Below are 26,263 nucleotides of genomic sequence, written 5' to 3'. Positions count from 1 at the left end.
ATTGTTGAGTTTCATTAGATTGTTGAGTTTCATCAGATTGAGTTGCCCAGGCTGGCCTCAAATTTGTGATCTTCTTGCCTCAGCTTCCCAAGTTGCTGTGATTACAGGCATGTGTCATTGCACCTAGCTGTCTTCATTTTCTGCTCTTTTACAGAGTAGAAATTTCATATTTTGATAAAATTTAGCTTTATTAATATTTTTCTTTCATGGTTCATGCTCTTGATATTATCTAAAAACTTGTCACCAAACATAAATTTATATGGATTTTCTCCTATGCTTTCTTTGAAAAGTATTATCACTTTGTTTTATAGTTGCATTAGTAGGCTATTTTGAGTTAATCTTTACAAGGTGTAAACTTTGTGTCTAGGTTCAGTTTTTGGCACAAGGGCATTTACTTGCTTCAGTACTATTTGTTTAAAAGTCTGGTTCTTTTTTACTGTCTGAGTCTAGAGAATTTTCCCCCTTTCAGATGGGAACATTTTTAAGTACAAATTCAAATTAATTGCTGTTTGGGTTATCTATTGCTTATTGAGTAAGCTTTAGTAGTTATGTCTTTCAAGGAATTTTTCCATTTCATCATTGTTTTCAAATTCACATATATAAAGTTGAAGTAACATAGGACTTTGGAGATTAACTGAATCGATTTCTTAACCTATATTAATATATACCAACTTGTAATAAAAGCATCAAATTTCTTTCTTCCTGTTTGGAACATGCTTTAAAAAGGAATGTATAAAACATGGTCATTTCCTCCTTCTGGAAAACTTGATCATTTTGTCATTTCTCCATCTTTGAGCCCCACTATGTAAAACCCAGAATGATTTCTTTTTGTAGCTAAAACTGACCATATTTTTACAAACTAACTTGGGAGCCTGTGTGTCAGGTGTGAATATATTTACAAGAGATTGCAGGACAGAATTTGCCAGTGTATGAATCCAGAATGTATACTTATTATTACTTGCATACAGACATAAACATTGCTAATTATTTATAATGAAATATGCATATTGGGCTCTTTCCTTTTTTTATAATATATAACATTGTGAAATGAATGAACTTCATTGATAGTTTAAGTTCACAGAAAAATCTGTATTTCCAAAGCCAAATTTGGCAGCCTTTGTTATCTACCTTGGCTTACTGAATGGTGTCAGAATTGAACTAGAATTTGTGTGTGGGGTAGATTTGGTCCTAGTTCTTTATTCCCATCCTATATATAAATTTCCATATGACTTGGCAGATATACACATGTGTGCATGTACATGTGTACACACATATAATCACACACCTTTCTGTTGATGTTTAGTGTCATCATGTAACTCAACTGGCCAAATAGAAGATTCCTAAAGTGATAGCTAGCATGCCATTTTGAACCTGGGCTTTAAACATGTTTTTTGCTTGTCTCTTGCTTTTCTATCATTTTCTTGAGAAACATGCCCAAGAGAAGAATCAAATATCTTTAGAAATGATCAGCCCCTAACTTCCGAGTGGAAACATGCCATACATTATCATCAGTAACCCAAAAGCTCCTCTGTGGCTCCTTCTAATCTCTATCCCCTACTTTTTTAAGGCTGAAAATATTCCATTATAGATATATGCCACAGTTTCTTCATCTATTCATTTGTCCAGACATGGGGGTTGTTTCTTTATCTTGGCTATTGTGAATAGATTAATTTTAATAATTTGTTATCTATTTTATCTAATTTCATCTGATGTTATTTTTCAAAATTTTATAATACAAAATATTCTAAGGTAATGCCAAATATTTTAACATTTCTCATTAGACTTTTCAAATCAATCTTATTTTGTAAACATTTTGAAAATTTATTATTTTTGTTCTTCTTTTGTATTTTTATTATTAATACTGGTCATCATTCTAGGAAATTTGTAAATTTTTTACCTTATGATGATTGTTTGCTGACATACCATAAAACACATTTTAGTATTTAATACTTTTTCAGTATCCAATGCACTTTCAGCCTTTAATCTTATTTTGAAGTGATAAGTTATTTAGTGATAGATGCTCACTGCAATGATTTTTGTGAATTTGTCTTGACAGTTTAATGAGGATAATAAGTTTATAGTTTGTCAATTATTTACTTTTGAGAAACATACTTAGTGCTATGAACTTCAAAAACACATTCTTCGTTTTGAGTATGCTCAGTTGGGAAAAAATTTCTTTGTAATTTTTCTCTTATGTGTGTGTGTGTGTGTGTGTGTGTGTGTGTGTGTGTATTTGCATGTGCTGTAGATATAACCCAAGGGCCTTGAGAGCATCCACCACTGAACTATATATACTTCAAACCCTGTCATTTTTGTGATTGAAAACACTGTGTAAGTCATTTTAGTCTTTGTCCCCTAAAGCCCATAATACCTAATTTAATTATTTTGTAATGTATATTTAAGAAATAAGACTAAATATAAAAGGTATTTTTCATAGTCACTTATCAAGATTGCCTGTAGTGATAAGAGTGAACTGACTAGATAAGAATAGTGGCTATTATATTCATTTTTGCAGCTCATAAAACAAGTTCACAACTTTCCCAGGATTAATTAATTAATAAATAGGCTATGTTTTGTGATTTCATTGTGGACTCTAGGTATAAATTCCCCTACTTAATCTGCTTAAAATTCATTTTCCTTCTTGAATCTGCAGGTATTTCATTGGTAGTGAAAATTTTTTTATTATTTCTTCATGTTTTGCTGTTGACCCATTCATTCTTTGTCTTCTAGAATCTAGAGTAGGAATATTTTAGATCACTTTATTCTGTTTTTCATATTATTTCATTTCATATTGTCTGTTTCTCTGTGCTTCATTCTATCTCAGATCTCCTATAAATCTATTTTTCTGTTTTTTCTTTCATGAAGCATATTAAATATATTTTGTGATGCATAATTCCAAAATATGAAACCTTTGCAAGTCTGTTTATGCTGCATATTGTTTTGCTTATTTTCACTTATGATGCTTCCTTTCCCTGGGTATTTACTGAATTATTGATTTAGTTGCTTATTTACTTTATAGATGTGTCTTTGTGAATTCTTTGGGTTTATGACGAAGATAAGTTTTTCCAAAGGAGGTCTGAGTGTTTTTTAGGGTGGTGTCATATGATGATCTTGTAATCAAGAATGATCATCTTTTACGTTGAGGAAGTATAAACTTTCCCTGAAAATATACAAGAAGAGAGTTTCATACTTACAAATTCTTAGAATAAATTTGTGTACCACTTCAGTTTTCTCACTTTTTACCATAATATCTTTAAAACATAATAGAAACATAGACTGCTCAGTTATTCATAACTTTGTGTGTGTTTGTGTATGTGTGTGTGTGTGTGTGTATGTGTGTGCTAAAGCATATGAACATGGATTACCTAAGGGAAGATTTTTTGATAAGACAATGGAAAACCTTAGGCATGTTGCTAGAAGAGGATCAGTTATAAGCTTTAAGCTTTGATTATTATCATAAAACTCCCAAAGAATCTTAAAACAAGTTTAAAAACCTTCCTTGAACTAAGTGAGCTTAGTAATATTACAGAATAAGAACAACATATGAAGACTTACATTATGTATGTATGTATTTTTTTTTTTTTTGGTAATAGGGATTGAACCCAGGGGCATTTAACCACTGAGTCACATCCCCAGCCTGTTTTTCATTTTCATTTTTACTTTTTAATTGTGACACAGGGTCTCACATTAAGTTGCCTTGGCTGGCTTTGAATTTTCAATTCTCCTGCTTCAGCCTCCTGAGTTGCTGGGATTAAGGTGTGCACCACCATGTTCAGCTAGCTGTTAAATTTGATGATGCTTATTGATGAAGCTCACTGACTTATTATAATATTACCAGTTTGCTTTTTAAAGCTCATTTTTTTGGAAATTTTATTTTAAATATATATTGAATTTTTCAATTCTAAAGTATCCATTTTATTTTATAGTTTTTCTTCTGTGCCTATTTCCTTATCTGTTCATTATGAGCTTAGTTATAATAATTTTTTAAAATCCCTGTTGGATAACTCCAACAGATGTGTCATTTTAGAGTCTATCTTCATTCATTGCCTTTATTGGTCACATTTTATTTTATTTTATTTTATTTATTTTGGTACTGGAGATTGAATCTGGGGCATTCTACCACTGAGATACATCATCGGCCCTTTTTATTTCTTATATTGAAATGGGTTTTGCTTAATTATACAGGCTGGCCTTGAACTTGCAATCCTCTTGCTTCAGCCTCTTGAGTAGCTGGAATTACTGGCATGCATCATAATGCCCTGTTTAATATTCTTATCATTTTGTATTATTTCTTCCATATTGTGATTAATAGATACCCCTGGCATTCTGTTTAAATTCTTTTGAAGAGTTTTACATTTTGTTTTGTTTCACCTGAATTCAGACACCAAACTCTGTGTTTTGAAATTACACAATACCTGAAATCTATAATTAGTTAAATTAGTCCTAGCGGGGCTGCTTGAAGACTTCACTGATGCATATATAATCTCTGTGTCAGCCAGAGATTTATACAGTTTAAAACAGGATTTGTTTTAAACTTCCTTTCTTTTTCCTTTCTCCAGTATTCTTCCTCAATTTCTGTTTGCCATTTCTATCTTTAACTCTATTCTCTGATTTAATAGGTAAGATTATTTCTGAGAATTATCTATTTTGTTCAGCATTGGCCAGAGCCTGCACTCGGGTACAAATCTGTGAAAACAGGGAATTAACCCAATGTTTTTTCTTTCTTTTAGTTGGCAGCTCCCCTCCCATTTTTTTTTCTGCTTCTTATTCTTCTCTAGTGCCTTTAGATGGTTGTTTTCTATGACTAGAGTTTTTATGTCTAGAGCTTTAAGTTGTCTGTGGGAGGGTTGATTCAAAACAAACTATATCACCATTACAGGAAGGTAAACTCTCCTTATTTTTCTTTTGTCACATTTATAGCAGTATCTTTTCTTTTATGCCTTATATTCCAAGAATCTTGCAGGGTTCTATCAATTTTATTTATATTTTAAAAGTCAACTTTAAAAAATTTTCCTTCTTTAAAAATTTTATTCCTTGATTTCTATTCTTAATATTTCTGTACTTCCTTCCATTTAATTTGGGCTTAATCTGCTCATCTTGTTCTAGCATCATAAGATGGAAACTGAGATTATTGCTCTTAAGAGTTTTTCATTTTTAATAAGTTTCAATTTAAAAGTATAAATATCCATCTAAACTCTGCTTAAACAGTGTCCTACAAATTGCGTAATACTGTATTTGCAATATCTTTCATTCTGAAATATTTTTAAATGTTTTTTATTTCATTGACATATGAGTTATTGATTTCTTACTGTTATTGACTTCTAACTAAAGCGTTTTATGCTTAGAGACCATAATCTATAATTTTGGCCTTTTGAAATTTAATGAGACTTGTACTGTAGCCCCATATGTGGTGCATCTTGATGAACATTTTATGTGCATTTGAAAAGAATGTATTTTTTACAGTCAGTGGAATATTGTTTTCTAAGTTTGTCATTTGGATTAAGATACTGATGGTATCATTTGAAGCAATGTTACTAAGTATATATGCCTTTGCTGTTATGATGTGCAATGGTATATGTACTCTTTTATTATTGTGAAATTTTTCCCTATATCTGGTAAAACTTCCTGAAGTCTGTTTTGTTTAATAATAAACTCCCTTATGCTTACTATTTGTATGATATATTTTGTTTTGTCCTTTGTACTTATACTCATCACTTTTATTTCTCTTATAGATAGGTCATGCTTTTTTCAGCTTGACAATCTCTTAATCATGAGTTCTTACTCTATTACATTTATTTAATTATTGCCATGGTCTTTTGTTGTGCTATTAGTTTGCTATTCTGTTCATTTATGTGTGCTTCGAAGACTCCTTTACTGCCATATTTTGTATTAATTGAATATTTGGTTTACTATTCTGATACGTCAATTGGAATTTTAGCTGTACTACTTTACATTATTTTGTTCAGTGGTTGCTCAAGGGATTATAATACACACTTCATCAAAATTTGCTTTGAGTGGATATTGTACTATTTTTTTGTTAAAGGAATCTTTTAAAAGTCAAATAAAATTTACCCTATACCCTGTGAACCCTAATTGGTTTTACTTTTTGCCCTCTCTATTAACTAATTCCCTACTCTGGCTAGTGGGAGTACTACTTATTTTTCACCCTGTGTAAACTCTGGCATTATTCAGCCTTCTGCACTCCAGTGGTTCTTTCATTGGCTACAGGTCTTTTACTCCACTGAATTTTCAGAGTAGTACTCAGCCAGAGTCAGGACATCCCTCTAGAGATCTCCAAAGTGCTCTCTATGCAGCTGTCTTTTCTCTGATATTCTGCCTTGTAAAATTTAGCATCTCTGCATACTTCAGCCAGAGTACCAGGGTCTGTTTGGTGTGGCTTGGCAATTGCCTTTAGGGAGTAGGCAGGACTCATCTCATCATTTTGTTTTTGTTTTTTTTTACCTTTTCTTTAGCAGTATTATCCTCCACTCTCTCTTCTCCAGCATTTTAAAATAGTTATTTAATATATTTGGCTCATTTTTGTAGTTATTTATGATGGGAAGTCTATTCTTTTTCCCAATTCATCTTTCCTGGGTACAAGTAGAAGCTCCTAAAAAGGTAGTGTTAATAGTCATGATTGCAAGAGGGTTTTTTTTTTTTTTTTTTTTTTTTTAGTTCTCTTCAGTTTAGTTTCAGTAGGATTCTAGATATACTTTGACTTTAGGACATTTCTGATCTTAAATTTCATAAATTTAAAAAATCATATTAGGAGTTATATTTTCACTAAATTTTTAGCAGTTATTCAGCTTATAAGTTTACTATGACTTATTTGGTCCAAATTGTTAGAATCTTCCAAGACTCATGAATGACTGAATTTTGGCAAACTTCCTATGATTGTATTGTATTTTAAAGACCTACTGCTAGTACTTACTTTTTCTTATTCACATATTTTTAATAAAATTACTTAGCTTATTTCAGAAGTGCTGTAGAAACTTTTGAAAAATATATATTTTTATTCTTTTTAGTTACACGTGACAGTAGAGTATAATTTTTGACATATTTATGCAAACATGGAATACATCTTATCCTAATTATGATCCCAGTCTTGTGGTTGTACATGGTATAGAGATTCACTGTGGTGTAGTCTTATATGTACGTAGGAGATTCATATGTCAGATTCCCCTCTTCCTTTCCTTCATTTCCCTTTGGAAAATTTATATGTATATTTAAAAAAACCGAGACAAACTGTCTGTAGTTAGTTTAATTATAGTACTTCCCTTTTATTTTTTTAAGCCTACATAGATTTCAGCAGGATGGGACAAGATTTAACACTATTCTGGTGCTTTTCCAAATACTAATGCCATTTTCTTTATTTGTGGTGTCTAGAATGTATCTCCTCATCATACAGTTCTTAAAAAGAAGGGTCTGCCTTCTCTTCCTTTCATTTTCTGTATGATGCCATACTTTACTTTGATTCAAACCCGAATACCTACCTCCCCCAGTCCCATTTCTCAACTGGTGACTTGGTTGGTCTCTTTAAGTGAAGTATGGAGTTGATATATCTATTTTCATTAGTAATAGAAGATGGTATATTTGAGATCAGAATCATCATGAAAAATCATTCATGCAGAATACATCATATTATAGATTCCTCTTGATTAAGCTATTGATAAATTAGTTTGTATATGGCCACAGAGATTTATGTTTAGTTCCATGTTTAAGACTTAGGTGCTTTTTTAAAAAAAAAAACTAATTCAGATATACTAGATTTGCCTGTGGATGCTGATCTGAATTGATTACTTCTAAAAATGTTTACATTTGGACTTGTAGAGGTAATTGTTCTTTCCTTTGGTGAGAACTTTTTTTTTTCAAAAGAGACTTTAACTCAGCAGTTATGTAAAGCAGGTTGACTATTCATATTTAATGGAGAACACAAGTATTGAGTTTATGAACACATGAACAAACTCAGGTTTCGCCTTTCAAGTTATGTAGGTTGCATGGTTTTCTCATAATGGAAATTATTTGGGAGGCACTTAACATATTGCCCTAAGAGGAATCTTGGTATATGTGGGTTATTATAACAATGTTTAACGTTTGCAGAGTGTTACAATATATTGGTATATCTTAACATGTACATATTGCTACATGTACAGAAGTATTGAAGATATTTATAACTGTTTTTTTCATTTGTTCTAATTATTTATACATGACAGTAGAATGCATTTTGATAAATTGTACACAAATGGAGCACAACTTTTCATTCATCTGGCTGTACATGATGCAGAGTCATACCAGCTGTGTAATCATACATGTATATAGGGTAATAATATCTGTCTCTTCTAACATCCTTTCCATCCCCACATCCCCATCCCTCTTTTCATTCCCCTCTGCAAAATCCAAAGTTCCTTCATTTTTCCCTTACCCCACCCCACTATGGATCAGCATCTGCTTATCAGAGAAAACATTCAGCCTTTGGTTCTTTGGAATTGGCTTATTTCACTTAGCATGACATTCTCTAATTCCATCCATTTATCTACAAATACCATAATTTCATTCTTCTTTAAGGCTCAATAATATTCTATTGTATATACACAGTTTCTGTATCCATTCATCTGTTGAAGGACATTTAGGTTGGTTCCATAGTTTAGCTACTGAGTTGAGCTGCTGTCAACATTTGATGTGGTTGTGTCACTGTAGTATGCCGATTTTAAGTCCTTTGGGTACAAACTGAGGAGTGGGATAGCTAGGTCAAATGGTGGTTTCATTTCAGGTTTTCTGAGGAATTTCTATAGGGGTTGAACCAATTTTCAGTCTCACCAGCAATGTAGGAATGTATCTTTTCCCCTACATCCTCACCAACACTTATTATTGCTTGTATTCTTGATAATTCTGACTGGAGTGAGATAATTGGTCTGAAATTTTCTCTCCTTGATATGTCTCTACCTGGTTTTGCTATCAGGATAATAATAGCTTTGTAGAATGAGTTTGGAAGAGTTCCTTCCTTTTCTATTTCATGGAATAATTTGAGGAGTATTGGTATTAATTCTTCTTTGTAGGTCTTATAGAGCTCAGCTGTGAATTCATCTGTTCCCGGGCTTTTCTTGGTTGGTAGGTTTTTGATGGCATCTTCTAGTTCCTTGCTTGAAATTGATCTGTTTAAATTGTATATGTCCTCTTGACTCAGTTTGGGTTGATCATATGCTCTAGAAATTTGTGTCTTCAAGGTTTTCTATTTTACTGGATTATAAATTTTCAAAATAGTTTCTAATTGTCTTCTGTATTTTAGTAGTGTCTGTTGTGATATTTCCTTTTTCATCACAAATTTTAGTAATTTGACTTTTTTCTATCCTTTTTGTTAGGGTGACTAAGGGTTTGCCAATTTTATTTATTTTTTTCAAAGAACCAGATTTTTGTTTTGTCAATTTTTTTAATTGTTTCTTTTGTTTCAATTTTATTGGTTTCTGCCCTGATTTTAATTATTTCCTATCTCTACTTTTGATGTTGGTTTGTTCTTCTTTTTTTAGGGTTTTGGGATGTAATGTTAGGTCGTTTATTTTTTTCTTCTTACATTTACTTTTTCTTCTTTTAATGAATGAGCTTAATGCAATGAACTTTCCTCTTAGTGCCCAAGAGATTTTGATAAGTTGTATCAGAGTTGTTGTTTACCTCTAAGAATTTTTTTATCTCCTTCCTGATGAGACTGGCTTTGTGGCATAACACATGGTTTATTTTGGAGACCAATCAATGTGCTGTTGAGAAGAAAGTATATTTGATGGAATATATATATATATATATATATATATATATATAATAAAAATATAATATAAAATAATATAAATAAAAATATAATCTATATATATTTGATGGAATATATATATATATGTTAAGTCCAAATTATTGATTGTATTATTGAGTTCTATAATTTCTTTGTTCAGTTTTTGTTTGGAAGATCTATCCAGTGGTGAGAGAGGTGTATTAGTCTCCCAGTGTTATTGTGTTGTGGTCTTTATGGTTCTTGTGTTTGAGAAGAGTTTGGTTGACATACATAGATGCTCCATTGTGTGGGGCATAGATATTTGTGATTTTTATGCCTTGTTGATTTATGAATCTCTTAAGCTGTATGAAATGTCCTTTCTTTTCACTAGCCTTGGTTTTAAGTTCACTTTATCTGATATGTGGTTGGAAACCCTTGCTTGTTTACATGGTCTGTGTGAGTGGTATGTTTTTTCCCACCCTTTCACCTTCAGTCTGTGGATGTCTTTTCTTGTGAGATTAGTCTCTTGAAGGCAACATATTGTTGCGTCTTTTTTTTTTTTTTTTCAATCTGTCAGTCTATGTCTCTTAATATATGAGTTTAGGCCATTCACATTCAGGGTTATTATTGAAATATGATTTGTTTTCATGGACATTTTGGGTTATTTTTGGTTTTTAACTTAACTTGGTTTCTCCTTTGATTGGCCTTTTCTTTAGTGTAGTTCCTCCCTTTGCTGATTTTCATTCTTGTTTTTCATTTCCTCCTCCTGGAATATTTTTCTGAGGATGCTCTATAGTGCAGGCTTTCTCAGTGTAAATTCTTTTTATCATGAAAGATTTTTATTTTGTCATCAAATCTGAAGCTTAATTTTGCTGGATATAAGATTCTTTGTTGGCATCCATTTCCTTTCAAAGGTTGGTATATGTTGTTCCAGGATCTCCTGGCTTTGAAGATCTGGGTTTGAAAAATTGCTGAGATATGAATTGGTCTCTCCCTATATGTAATCTGATTCCTCTCTCTTGCAGCCTTTAAGATTCTATCCTTATTTTGTATGTTAGGCATTTTCATTATAATGTGCCTTGGTGTAGATCTGTTGTAATTTTGTATATTTGGTGTCCTGTAAGCCTCTTATATTTGATTTTCCAATTCATTCTTCATGTTTGGGAAATTTTCTGATATTATTTCATTGAAGAGAGTGTACATTCCTTTGGTTTGAATCTCTGTGCCTTCTTCTATCCCAGTAATTCTTAGATTTGGTTTTTTGATGCTGTCCCATAATTCTTGGATATTCTATTCATGGTTTTCTAATAATCTTCACTGTGTGGTCAACTTTATTTTTTTTTATTGGTTGTTCAAAACATTACAAAGCTCTTGACATATCATATTTCATACATTAGATTCAAGTGGGTTATGAACTCCCATTTTTACCCCAAATACAGATTGCAGAATCACATCGGTTACACATCCACATTTTTACATGATGCCATATTAGTGACTGTTGTATTCTGCTACCTTTCCTATCCTCTACTATCCCCCCTCCCCTCCCCTCCCATCTTCTCTCTCTACCCCATCTACTGTAATTCATTTCTCTCCTTGTTTTTTTTTTCCCATTCCCCTCACAATTTCATTATTTGACATTTTGTCTTCCAAGTGATCTAGTCTTTTGGTGATGCTTTCTATTGAGATTTTTATTTGGTTTATTGTTTCCTTCATTTCAAGGATTTCTGATTTTTTTTTCAGACTCTCCCTTTTTTTCTTGCAGTAATCTTTTGTTACCTGTATTTTCTCCCTTATCTCTTTGTTGGTGTGATCAATGATTGTCTGTATTTGCTCTCTTATCTCTTCATTGGAGTGATCACGTTTTACATATTTGCTCATTTAAGTCTTTAATTCACAGATCATTTTAATTATGTGTATTCTGAACTCCTTCTCTGACAGTTGATCAACTGTGCCATCCATGGATTCTATTATTGTAGTATTCTGGTTTATTTGGGACACTTTTTCCCCTTGTTTTTTCTTGTTGTCTTAGTGTCTTCCTTTCTTGCATTGCTGGATCTGAGGTATTATAGTTTCTACCCTATACTCTGATACTGTCCATGCAGATTATCTGTATACCTCACCTTGGTGTTTGACTTCCAGACTCTGCTGGTGTCTCATGGTGGATGCTACTACAACTAAAAGTGGTGGCAGCAATAGTGGAGGTAACTCAAGATCACAGTGGGGGTGTCCCAAGATAGATGCAACCACTTTTGGAGTTGGGGCTGAAAGGATGGGCCTTACAATCGCTTTGAGATGCCTGTTCCGAGATGCAATGGCCTCTAGGTCCTGTCTATTATCACAAGGTAGAGGCTACTACATGGGGAAGGCTATGGCGGTGGCTTCCATAGTGTCCAAGATGGAGGTGGGGTAGGCTTGGGCTCCCAGGTGGACCCAGAGAGTGGTGCTGGGCCTGACTGGGCTGCAGCTGCAGCATGGATGGCATGGGTCTGCTGGTAGATGGGGCAGACCTGGGCCTTACTTGGGTCTGGCCTCCCACATAGGGCAGTGAGGACAGTTGGGCTAGGGCCTGGATCCAGTGTAGGTTAGGTAGATTAGTGGGAGTGGTCCTGGGCTGGGGCCTGGGCTCCAGTGTCATGGGTTTGCTGGTAGACCGGACTACAGCTCATTTTAGAATAAATAGATAACTTATTCAAGTTATCTATTATCTCTATTAGAAACATTGAATTTGTAATTAAAAAATAAGCAATTGAGAGGTTAATAAATCCTTCAGGACAGAAGGACATATCCCAAGATGTAGAGTCACAGGTGACTGAGACTGTATATAACAGATATAGAATATTTACGTCATCACAGAAAGTTCTATTGAACAGAGCTATCACAATGTGTTAAAGAACTTTTAGAAGCTTGATTTGATTAGAGTGTAACCAACAGTGATGGAAACACAGAGGCAGGTTCAAAGGCAATAATATTGGAAGGGTAAGACAAAATCCAAATCCAGTGGCAGAGGTATTTGAACTGAGCCTATGAAATACCAGCTGGGATGGTGGGAGGATATATAGTTTTGATTATTTAAGGTTGGGGCTGGTGAGTTGATCTGATTTGTCTTAAAAGAATCTTTCTGTCATAAAGATAAAAGTGTAAAATTAGTGTTCAAGAGCTCACTGTCTAGTAGATCAGTAGTCCACATGAGAGAGAGGCTAAGGACTAACCTAAATCAGAAACAATGAAGATACAAAGGAACAGACAGATTAGACTGCCATTTAGAGGTAGAATATAAAGGAGAATTTGTTTGGGGAGCTAACAGAGTCCAAATGACTGATTTCTAGATCAGGCATATAGAGATGGGATAGTACAAATACGGGGAAACAAATTTCGAAACCAGAATAAGAATATGATTTAATTTTGGCCATATTAACTTTGATGATAGGCTCAAATTAATTAAGATCTAGTCACCAGATAAGTTGGCTTTTGAAACTTTTGAGTTTAGATGAGATTTCCCAGAGAGGACATAAACAGATACATACCAAGGACAGACTGCAACATATTTTAGGTGTACAATGATTGGTCTTTATAATAAAAATGAAATGCAGTAACAAGAGAAAAAGGAAGCAGATTAATAAAGAATTGTGCCAAAAAAAGAGACCAAGGAAAGTAACATTTCTAGGAGGGTTACTGGACTAGAGGACCCATATAAGAGAACTCTGAGCCTATGTTAGACTTGAAATGTTTAGGAACTGAATTTTTCAGTCACCAACTGAATCCAGACTTTTGGAGTGGCTAGTTTTGCAGGTAATATTCATTTCATCTAGTTTTCTCCTTCTTTCTCCTTGCATCATTTTTTCACCTCTTCGATTTCTTCTAGAAGATCTTGCAGCTTTTTTTCGTATTGTTTTTGATGATGTTGATGTTCTCTTGATACTTTCAGCTTTTGTAGCTTCTAAGTCAGGTCTTTAGAATGTGAGATTTCTTAGGCATTCTTAATGTTCATTCTACAGTGAGGTAAGCTCCTGGGACAGATTATCTGGAAAATGGAAAATATATATGTTAATCCAAGAATAATTTGTAGTTCTTATTTCAACTTACCTGGCTATCCTGCCTTGACCTCCATAAATATTTGTTATTAGGAGGAAAGATTAACAACAATTTCACTCATTTTCTTTCTTTTCCTGCTTTTATCCTAGCCACCCTTCACCCCAGAGGGAGAGTATGTGACTGTAGTTGCACATAATATGAAGACCAAGTCCTGTTCCATAATCCTCCATTCATAGTAACCTTGAATCTTCCTTCTTTCCTAAGGTTAATTTTATTCAGATCTCCTTATTAAATTTGTTTCTTGCAGTAAATTTGGGCTAACAAATAACATAACAAAGTAAAAGTTTCCAGCTGAGATTTCATCCTCTAAAACAAAACTAAACAACAAGGCTTGTTGTTTGGTTTTGTTTAAGAGCATAAAATCCCAGCTGGAAATATTTACTTTATCTGATCATTTTATACCCATCCTGTATTAAAGAGTAACAAAAAAATTAATTAGTAAAATGGGAGAGAGGGCTGGGGATATGGCTCAAATAGTAGTGCGCTCGCCTGGCATGTATGAGGCACTGGGTTCGATCCTCAGCACCACATAAAAATAAAATAAAGATATTGTGTCCATCTAAAGCTATAAAAGAAATATTTTAAAAAATAATAAAAAAATGAAGGAGAGAAGAGACAATTCTTTTTTTTAATGGAAAAATTTCAAGTAGTTCATGTATTTTCTTCCCTTTCAGGAGATAGAACTTACTCTTCCCATCCTGTATTCCTGAGATGAGGCTAGACTGAATTACTTCATCCAAAGACTAGCACATGAAAAGGGAAAATGATAAGTTTACAGTGAAGAAGCTTGTTGAAAACTTTTTAAACCAAATTAATATCACCATTGTCTTTTGGATATCTTATACCCCCAATAAGATGTGTTAAGAATGTCCCTTTACCTCTATTTCTTTCCAAAAATCTATAACCCTGTTTTAACCATGAAAAAACAACAATAAGCTCAAATTAAGAGACATTTTACAAAAATACCTGGCCAGTACTCCTAAAAACTCTTAAAGGCATGAGAAGCAAGAAAACTGGAAAACTATCACAGACCAGAGAATGAGAAGACATGCTAACTACAACCAGATGCAATATGCTATCCTTCTTTAACTTTTAGTAGAGAAAAAGAACATTAATGGAGGAGGTAGTGAAATCAATTATTTTATAAAATAAAGAGTGGCGTTTAGTTAGTAGTAATGTAATAATGTTGGTTTCTTGGTATGACAGATATACCATGAAAATGTAAGATGATAATGACAGGGAAATCTGAATAAAAGAATTATGCAAATTATTTGTAGTATCTTTGCAAATTTTCTGTAGACCTAAATTTTTTTTCTAAAATAAAAAGCTTATTAAAAATAAATTTATTGATCATAGCACTATGGCAGAACTGTTACCTGAAGAATGTGCCTTCTGTGGGCAGAGAAAATTGGTACTGGTAATAATTTTTTCCTTGATGTGATTATTTTCACTGTGCTTCAAGGGAGGGAAAAGAGAAAAATGATTCTGAACAGGAGTGCTCTTGTAAGAACAAGTGGGTGCAGGTCTATTCAAAAGTAATGAACATAGTATAGTTAAAGGCCAGGTATTTTGTTGCCTAGAAGTGTTCATCTGTTTTAGAAGAGATTCTGTAAACCATGCCAACTCTACTATTGAAATAGGAAGTTTTTGTCTCTGTTGTTATCAATATGGCTTTCTATTTTAGGAGCACAGAGCAGGATGAGTATGTTGTGTGGTAGTAGTGGTGGTAGTTGTTGTTATTGTTGATGTGCTAATTATTACTGTTTATGATACTGTTAAGGGAAGGGGATACAAGTCTTGACCTGTTAGGAGAAAAAAAAAACAACAGAATGGTATTGTGATTAAGAGTATGGATTTTGGTGTCACACCTGGCTCCATAGCCTCAAGCTGTGATACTGAGCAGTTTACTCAACTTCATTTATCTGTTTTTTTCAATTTCATCTGTAAAATGAGATATTAATTTACCTCTTGGAGTTTTTGTGACACATAGAACAGTGTCTGATTTGGAATATGTGATCAGTAAGTGTAATACCTATTGTTCTTTTGCTGCATGTAATTATCAATAGTCTCACAGGACTAGGATGTAGCTCAGTGATAGAGTGCTTGCCTACCATGTGCAAGACACTGCATGTATCCACACTGACAAAAAAAGAGAGGAAGGTGACTCACAAATGTGGAATACTGTTGCCATTGTGATATGTATGTGTTTAAATAATTTAAAAATCTTTTTTTAATGTGTTGAAGCTTTTCTCCTTTTGACTTTGGTTTTTAGCAGTTTGTGTGTGTGTGTGTGTGTGTGTGTGTGTGTGTGTGAGTGTGTGTGTGTATTCATCTTAGAGTACTTTGGACTATGATTTGTTCTGTTTTATTAGTTAATTTTGCAAAGTTCTTGACCATTATCTCTTCATATATTCTTTCTACCCCTTTCTTTCTGGTTTCCTTCTGAAATTCAAATTATACATTTGATGTGGTCCCACAAATATGGAATACTCTATTCTTTTTATTTATGTTTCATTTTGAATAATTCCTGTTGCCTTGTTTTGAGTTCTTTGATTCTTTTCTGTACTCAAAAGTCATCAAAGGAATTATTTCTTATATTGTATTTTTCATTTCAGGCATTTCCATTTGATTGTTCTTAATACAGTGCTGAAATTCCCCATCTGTTCAGGCATATGCCCATTTTTTTCACAAAATTTTTTAAAAAATTATTTTAAAGTTCCTGTTTAATTCCAATATCTCAGTCATCTCTGAATCTGGTTTTGTTTATTTATTACTTTATCTCTCCGATATTGGTGGGATGTTGCCCCACACATAGTAGCTTTTTTTTTCTCTTCCCTTCTTCTCCCTACTGTGTGAGAAAAGTCTGTGGAGGGGTTGGAGTTATGTACAGATGTGCCATTGAGGAGGACTCTCTCAGGTCTGTTGCTCTACCTCCATTGTTTCTTAGAAGCTTCTGGTAAGGAACTGTGGAAAAGACCTAGTCAGTGAACACATACTTCTGTTGTGTCTGATGCTCCCAGGAATAGCTAAACTTTACACTGGCTCCCACTCAGCCTTTAAGAATTGTTAAAAATTGCAGCTTGTTTTGTTTTGTTTCTTACCTCCCCTTTATGGCCACCTTTTTCCTTAGTTCTGTGCCTTGTTTCTCCTTAGAGTGTCTTATCCCCCTGTGGAATTTAGTTCACTTAGTTGCCTTGCTATTTCAAATTTCTGTTGAGTCCCAAAAGTTATAATTTATAGTTTACCTGGCTCTTTCTTGTTTTGAATGTGAAAGCAACATTCTCTTGAGACTTTCTGTATTCTAAACAGGGTGGCCCTCTCTTCTAATCATGATGTGTTTTTTTTGTAGATCAGTCAGATTGTTCTAAGAAGAAATACTTCGCATTTATAGAAGTGCCTTTTCTAATTTTGAATCTTATAATAGTAGCTTTTAAGATAATTTAAAAAATAATAGTAGCAAAGCATGAATGGATAGGAGCATATTCTTTTTTTTACATATTTATTTTGTCTTAAATTTTTAGTTGTAGATGTACACAATATATTTATTTTTATGTGGCGCCAGTGATTGAACCCAGTGCCTCACACGTGCGAGGCAGGTGCTCTACCACTGAGCTATTGACCCAGACCCAGGAGCATATTCTTTAATAGGCATTTTGGAGTACTGCAAGATGTTGTAATTTGTTGGAGTGACTCTATTTGTACATCATAATGTTTTGATTCTGTGATGTTTAGAAGAATGGCCTCCTACCATACTTTGCATCTAGTTACAGGATCCATTTTATAATTATTGTTCTACCCTGTGATTAAATCAGATACAAGCAATGACCACTCATTTTTGTCTTAATTACTCTTCTGTTTAAGATGAAAAGAGTACAACATTCAAAATGAATCTGAATATTATGGTATAGTATAAATGCTATGACGATTCCACAGGAATTGACAATAATTATTAAGGGCTGGGGTTATAGCTCAGTGATAAAGCACTTGCCTGGTGTGCATGAAACCCTGGGCTCCATCCTTACCACCACCACACACAGAAAAAAAAAGTCAAAAGTTTTCTTTAAGTTTAAGGACCTCTACACTTTGCCTTAGTTACCAGCATTTGCTATCTACTTTCTTTGTGTTTTTGTTATTCAGTATATACCTCTATTGGTTATGCATGTTCTAAAGTTAAGTCACTAGAACTGTCAGCATAGATGTTTCTTGCTTATACCTGATATCAATCCATGAAAAGCAAATAAAGAGGCAAAGCCCTGAAACAATCAAGAAATGTTTTGATGAGGATTTAAATTTATTGTATTTTATTTATCTGGATTTGTATTTTTTGTGGTATTGAGGATTGAATTCAGGGTCTTAAACATTCTAGGCAAGTGCTACTACTGTACTGACCTTTTTCTTTTTAAGAAGTGAGAGGACTTCTGGTTCTCATTGGCCTCTCGTATAGTAACTTAGCACCAGCACATATTTGAAGACTTTTTCCTCTGACTTTTAGAAATGTGAAATATTAATTTACTCTGTAACTTCAGTTTTAAATCAGAGATTAAGTGGTCAGTAATGTAGCATTTTCCAAGGTTTTTATTGTTTTTCGCACTAGGAAATATATGTTATGATGTAGATTTTTAAAAATTACCAATCTTACCTATTTTATGTTTTAAAATTTTAGTTTTATTTGTTTTAACACTTAATAGTTTACTTATGCTCTTTCATATTCTTTATAAGAATGTTTTTATCCATAGAATTCTACCTTTTGTATTTTATCTCACAGAAAGTGTGATGTATAATTTAATAAAATCAGTTATAAAAGATTTAAGCCATATGCACTTAAATGTAATGGTCTTTTTTCTACTTTCTGTTGGTTTATTTTACATCTTCAAGGGAGCATAGAGGAAAAAAATGAACAAAGAACTGAGTTTTTATTGAAATTAAGCTTATGATGCTCTTATTGTTTTTATGATACAGACTATACTAGATACCTCAATGACCATAAACATTTCCAATAATCAGTCCTTCAGTTTGCATTAGGAAAATGAGATCTTATTTAAGTATTTCCATAACTGACATTTGTTATAATTACCCTGAATGAAAAATGAAATTCAGCAGTAAATATGGGAAAGTAGCTCCATAGTATATTCTGAAGCATTTGCTCTGAGGTAAAAAGCAATAAAACTAAGGCTTTTTTTTCAAAATTGTGTACTGTTCTTTTGCTTACAGAATTATTAGAGCAGGAAAAATTAAATATTAGAACTAGTTTCAAATACCAGTTTTTAATCAGTGTAGAAAAAAATGAAAATTTAATCATCTTGGATTTTTCAGTGCTTTACTGTAGATATTTTATGTCTGCACCAGTATCTTTCATGACGTCTTTATAGGTCTTTTTACCTTCAGAAGGACAGACTTCTACTTCAGTAATAGAGTGGCAGAAAGATAGTCACAAATTGGGGTACAAGAAAAAGTAAGAAAAATAAGCATGTTTCTTTAGTTTGGCCAGTTTTGTTTATTTTCTAGGGTGGGGATGAAGGAAAAGATGAATTGGATCTCTTCCTTATTTTTTAGCCTTTGCATGATTTTTCTAAAATCTTTGTTTTAATCATTTGGGTTTGATGTAGCTTACACCATGATTCTTCTCTGTCACTGATCATATTTTTGCCTATAAATAAGGGATCATTCTTCCTATCAGATAGAAACGTACTAATAAATCCAAAAGTCCCTATTGTTTGTTTACATGGGAGGTCTCCAAAGCTCTCAAATATTTAAGATCTATTTCCCTGCACATTGTTTATTAATTTCTAGAGTAGATTCCTCACTGCTTTGTTTAAATCTGAGTTAAATGATTCTGAACAATGGGTTTTCTACCAATTTCTCTTCATTCCCTAATCTATCCAGCTGTTTACATATTAAGAAACAGTGTTGTCTTCCTGGGTAGTTGGTAAAAATAATCATTAATATACAGACTACAAGATAGTTTACAGTCAGGGCACACAATCACAAAGGTTAGCAAGAACTAGTAGAGAAGATACTTAAGGCAAGGTTTTAAAATGGTTTTTGAAAGTTGCTAGATTAATTCATGATTCATTTCATAGCCTTCATCCTTCCTGCTTTTCTTTTACTATATCTTCTGTTTGAGTGTTCTAATTATAAATTTTCTTAAACTCTGTGTTTTTAGGTTACCATCTTTTTGAGAATAATTTTTGCCTTGGTTGTACCTGTCCAGATTACCAGTGAGAAAGATTTTTGCTTTTTGAAGGATAATGATTTCTTAAATTGCATACATTCGTAAAAGTCTAAAGATAATAATGATGAAACTTGGGGAAAGGAAAGGCATATATTGTGGCAATATGATAAAATAGGTCTTTAATAAATGTGTGCTTTTGTTTAAATATTTGACCAAATTATCAAATGGCTTATTTATCACTCTTAAAACCTTGTCACAGTGATCTCAGAGACCATTTTCTTTCGGAGACCAAGTAATTCACACTCATCATTTCTCAGTCTATTTCCCTTGGAAACTATGGGAAAGTTACAGCCATATTCTTTTCAGTTCTCAGACCTTGATCAGGGTTTTGAAAAATTACCACTCACAGACTAAATCCAGTCTACTTTCTGTTTTTGTAAATTAATTTTTATTAGAACACATCCACACTTATTATGTATTAACCATGGCTACTTTTATGCTACAATGACACAACAGAGTAGATACAGGAAAAACTTAATTTAAAATACTTATTATTTGATTCTTAACAGAAGTTTACCAAAGTTTTAGTGAGTAGAAGTCATCCATCCAAAGTGAGATTACTTAGATTCTCCTTTTTTTTCCCTCTTACCCATACCTAAAGTCACATAATAAAAGAATTAAATTTAGACCTCTTTTGGCATAAACATGTCAGGTTTTATTTTAAATAACAAGGACATTTTTCCTCGTTCTTGTTAGACGCAGCCCAAATTATTTGTCTTTCCTTTCACATAGCAGTGGCCATTAATACCCTGTGCTATTTGGAAACCATGTAGTTGTTTAATGGGGATTTGATTTTTGTTTGATTTGGTTTGATCTTTGTTGTCTTGCTTTTGTATTATATATGTTTATGGGAAGACATGCCCTTCCTTAGGATTCTTCTCCATGCACACGTAGCACATGGATAAAGAACAGATCAGGAAGGAGAGAAGGAAGGGTGAATCTCTCAGCGCTTTGGAGCTTCTTAATGAAGCAGTCAGGTTAGTCTGTGTCAAATATATGCTATGTGTTTAATAGGAAGTTTAGGAGAGAGCTTTAGAAAAGAGGGATCATTTTATCAAAGCATTTCTGGGTTCTTGGCATTTTAAATTATGGAGAAGTATATGTATTAATGAGCGTTATAATGGTTTCCAGCAAAACTGTTGATAAATATTTCTATCATAATGAGTCTTATAAAGATGCCATTTTCTTCTGTGCCTTTCAGTTCATTATAACCAGGACACTCAGTTTGGTGCATTCATGTATAATTGCGGAAGAAAATGTTAACTCTAGTTTTTAAAATGTTTTATATAATCAATGAAATAAGTCCCAGGCTTGAAACTAAAATGTTGAGTTGCTGGGTTTTTTTGGTTTTGCTTTAAATTTAAATTGACAAATAATAGTTGTATACATTATATATTTGGAGGTACAGTGTGATGTTTTGATGTTTACATTGTGGAATGATTAAATCAAACTAATGAATCCATTATCTCAGATGCTTAACTTTTCTGTGGTGAAAACATTTGAAATCTACTCTCAAATTTTTTGAAACAAACAATGCATTGTTATTTATTATAGTCATCATTCTGTGCAGTCCATCCTTAAAGGTTATTCTTCCTGAGTAAATAAATTTCTCCATTCATTCCCCAAACCCTCTGGTAACCACCAGTTTGCTCTCTGCATCTTTGAGTTTTGCTTTTTTAGAATCCAAATATAAGTGAGACCATGCAGATTGTCTTTCTGTGTCTGGTTTATTTCATGTAACATAATATTTTGTAGGCCTATCTGTGTTGTCTCAGATGAAGGAATTTTCTTATTTTTAAAGCTAAACAGGTAAAGAAAATGTGGCATATATACACAAATACTGTTGATACTGATGATGGACATTCAGGTTGCTTCTATTACTTAACTATTGTGCAATGGAGCTGCAGTGAATAGGAGAGTGTAGATGTCTCTTTAGCATACTGATTTTAGTTTCTTTAGTTTTATATCCAGGAATGGGGATGTTTGATCATATGGCAATTCTACTTTTAGTTTGGTTGTATTAATAATTTACATTCCCATCAGCAGTACACAAAGGTTACCTTTTCTCCACATCTTCATCAGTATTTATTTTTCATAGCTGCCATTTTAATAGGTGTGAGGCGATGTCTCATGTGGTTTTAATTGGATTTTTTTGATAATCAGGTGAGCATTTTTTTAAAATATCTGTTGGCCATTTGTGTCTTCTTTTTTTGGGGGCGGGGACAGTGTTGGGAATTGAACCCAGGGCTTTATGTGTGTGAGGCAAGCACTCTATTAACTGAGCTATATCCCCAGCCCCTGTGTCTTCTTTTGAGAAATGCTTATTTAAGTCCTTCGCCACATTTTTACAATTAGGCGCTCTTTTTTTTTTTTTTCCATTTTGAGTTGAGTTTTGTATGTATTTTGGCTATTAGCTCTTTATTAGATATATGGTTTGTAAATATTTTTTTCCCAATTTGTTGATTGTCTCTTTATTGTTTACTGTTCAGTAGACTTTTAGTTTGATATAATTTCATTTATATATTTTTGCTTTTGCTTTCTGTTTTGAAATAATGTCTAAGAAATCTTTGCTCAGATTGGGGGATAGAAGGACATTTCTCCAATGTTTTCTTCTAGTAGTTCTATAGTTTCAGGTATTACCTTTGTCTTTTAATCACTTTTGAGTTGATTTTTCTATATGATGTGAGTTAAGGGTTTAATTTTATTCTAATGCATCTGAATATCCAGTTTTCTCAACAACATTTATTGAAGAGACTATCCTTTCTCCATTGTGTTCTTGGTAGATTGCTTTGGATAGTATGGACATTTTGACAATATTAATTCTTTCCATTTAGTTGTGTTGTCAACTATTTCTTTCATCAATGTTTTATTTTCATCTCTGGTTGAATTTTCTTCTAAGTATTTTATTTTTTGATGCTATTGTAAATGGGATTGATTTCTTAATTTCTTTTTCAGATAGTTCATAGTTAATGTAAAGAAGTGCTACTCATTTGTATATATTGATTTTGTATCCTACAACCTTACTGAATTTTTTTTCAGTTCTAACAGTTTTCCAGTGACATCTTTAGAAGTTTCTAAATAGAATTCTATCAGCAGAGACATTATCACTTCATCCTTCCCTGTTTGTATGCCTTTTATTCCTTGTCAAATTGATCTGGCTAGAATGTTCAGTACTATATTGAATAGAAGTGGTTCGAGTGAGCATCATTGTCTTGTTCCTCATCCTAGGGGAAAAGCTTTCAATTTTCACTGTTGAGTTTTGTTACTGTTTGGATCTTAAACATTAACCAAAAGCTATGTGTTGAAGTCTTGGTTCCCCAATGCAACAGTATTTATAGGTGGGCCCTTTGGATCATCAGAGCTCAGACTGCATGAATAGATTCATTTATCGATTTATATAGTTCAGTGGGTCTGAGGGAAGGGCTTTGTTATAAAAGCATGCTCTGGGCTTCCTGGCTACTTGAGCTGAGCAGCTTTCTTCTACTACATGATTCTGCCATGATGTATTGCCTCACCACAGGCTTAAAAGCAACTGGGCAAATCAACTATGGCTTTGAAACTGTGAGCCAAAAGAAATATTTTCTCCATTAAGTTGATTTTTTTCTCAGGTATTTTGTCATAGTGACACAAAGCTGACTAATACAGGTACAATGTTAGCCATGGGCTTTTCACACATGGCCTCTATTGTGTAGAGGTATATATTTCTTATATGCCTAATTTGTTGAGAGTTTGTAAGGATGTTGAATTTTGTTAAATGCCTTTTACATTTATTGGGATGATTAATAGAGGTTTTTTTGAACAAATGTCTGCTGTTTTGCATGTGTATATGAAAAAATATCAATTTCATATGTACTGAAATAAGAAACTTTTGTTATAGGAATTAATAATTAGACATTTTACTAATTTTATTTAATTATCTTTTGAAGTAAATATTTTGAGTATTTGTAATTTATGATGATCCATATAGTTTGTGTTTCAATAAGATTAGACCAACAGAATAACACAAATTTTTAAAAATAAGCATTCCAGTTAATTTCCTATAAAAAATATGACTTTGGCCAAACAAAAACTGCTTTTCTTAATGCTATAGAAATGCAAGATGGGCAGAAATTGAACCTGGAACTTCTATTATAGTAGATTAGTTTAAGGCTTCTCACCAATCCTCCTGAAGCCCAAATATTTTCTTCAGTCACCTATCAAGGCTTGTTAAGTGCAAACTGTGACCTCCATGGAGCAAGGCCAAGAATTTGACATTTCTTAGGAGCTTCATGGTGGTACCTATGCTAATGTTCATTGACCACACTTTTAGACTTTTCACAGGACAGTAAGGTTTTTTTTTTTTTTAATGGCCTGTTGACAATGTGGAAAGGTAAAATCCAGTATACACAAATTTCTTATGTTGATGATAAGAAAGATATGCATTTGAGAAAGATGGACATAATTAGGAAGCATTAGATATAAGAAAGAGTATTAACTAAGTGAGGCACTGTGGATTCTTAAAGATTTTATCTTGCCTTTCCTTTTGTCTGAATGAAATGCTGGTATTTTTCAGAAAATGAAAGCCTATGAGAAACTTCTTTATTTACAAAAATAGCTTTTGTGGAGTGTTTGTATTTTTTATCCATTCTTACTTCCTAATGGAGAGATTGTTTTTCTTATGCAACTTTTGGCTTAAGTTTCTGAATGACGTATGAACACAAAGAATCTTCCTGTGTTTTGTCAGTTGATCCTTTATTCACCTCAGACTTTTGGAAAGATCTTGGTTCTCAAAGGAGGGGCACAAACTATATGGTATGACTAACAGTTTGGATGGGAAAAGTGAAAGTTTTAAAATTTATGTATTTTAATATATGTTAAAATATATTTTATATACACAGATTCACATAAATTAATATTTTCTCCTGAATACTTCTAGAGGTCTAACTGAGAAGATAGCCTTTCTAAAGTGAGATAGGAAAGGTCAGTAATACTCTTATAGAAATGGTTATATAAAACACATTTTTAAAATCACAAAATTTGGATATTATTCATAATTACTTTGATCTTATACACTTATGTTCTAGAGACACTTAAATTTTATTATTTATTATGCAGTCAGTTTGGCTATAAAGAGACATATATATTCCTAAAAAATCGCCATACTCTGCAAAATCATGCCAAAAATGGGTCTAGCACTCAAAACTTTCTCAGACTTTTTTTAAAAAGAGAAAAACCTAATTAAAATGATAGCCTAATTTTATACATATTAAATGAAAAATAAATATGGTACTTGTAAAAGTGAACATTGAAAAGTGAATATTTAACTCAGGTAAAGTTATTGTGAAATGGTAGTGGAAAGATTTTTGAAATTGGATGAAAAATTGTAACATCAGATGTCAGTGGGTGTGGCTCATTGCATGATGTGAACCAAGGTAGCTGGCAGACAGTTGAGGTATGAGTCCTGTGGGTACATATTTTGTATATTCCTACTGGACTTGGGTCAGCTGGGTGCAGTTTTCCACCTGCATCTGGTATATCTCATAGTGATACATTGGGCTCAAATTGTTTCCAAATAAATACAAGACACTGAAACAAATTTAAATTTTCATAACAAGCATTATAGCAGAATTGACTGTATATGAAATTTCACACTTTACTAGAGAAATGTGACTTTTAATTTTATTGCAATTCAGTTCCACGAGCACCAGGGGGGGTAGTAGGTTCACATTTTGCAGTAGCACTGACCAGTGCTTTTCATAGTTTTGCAGCTGCACATATGGTAAATTATTATCATTTTATGGTTACAGTTATAAGCAATTTGGTAGAAAACTACAGCTAAATTATGCAGTGTTACTTTTATTTGTTTTAATTTTGCAATCTAAATATATTTTTAAATGAGAAAACAAAACCCAGAACAATTTTTAGTAGGAGGAATAATCCTTCCTGTCACTTAGTATTGGGCTACCCAGTAGATCTTGCATTTCACTTTTAATTGATCTCTTATGAATTTTGAAAATTGGAGCACATAGCTGTGAGGACATTATATGTATTCTGGGGAATGAGTGTTTTTAGCTACATTATCTTGACTCCTTAATAAAAAGGACACATAACAGGCAATTAAAATGACAAAGACATACATTTTTAAATTCTCTACAAATTCCTAGAGATAAACCATTCCAAAATTTTACTCACTGAAGAAGCCCTAC

The 26,263-nt window shown here is 32.9% G+C and overlaps 1 protein-coding gene across 12 annotated transcripts in view; it reads left to right on the top strand.

Annotated features, from left to right (window-relative positions):
• The window catches only part of Kiaa1328 (KIAA1328 ortholog), a 254,580-nt gene that overhangs the window by 58,946 nt on the left and 169,371 nt on the right, over positions 1-26,263 (top strand). The window lies entirely within an intron of this gene.

Source organism: Ictidomys tridecemlineatus, chromosome 13 (assembly GCF_052094955.1).
Source record: "Ictidomys tridecemlineatus isolate mIctTri1 chromosome 13, mIctTri1.hap1, whole genome shotgun sequence".
Taxonomy (NCBI): Eukaryota; Metazoa; Chordata; class Mammalia; order Rodentia; family Sciuridae; genus Ictidomys; species Ictidomys tridecemlineatus.
The sequence above is the reverse complement of the archived record's forward strand: the minus strand, read 5'-3'. Positions and strand labels throughout refer to the sequence as shown.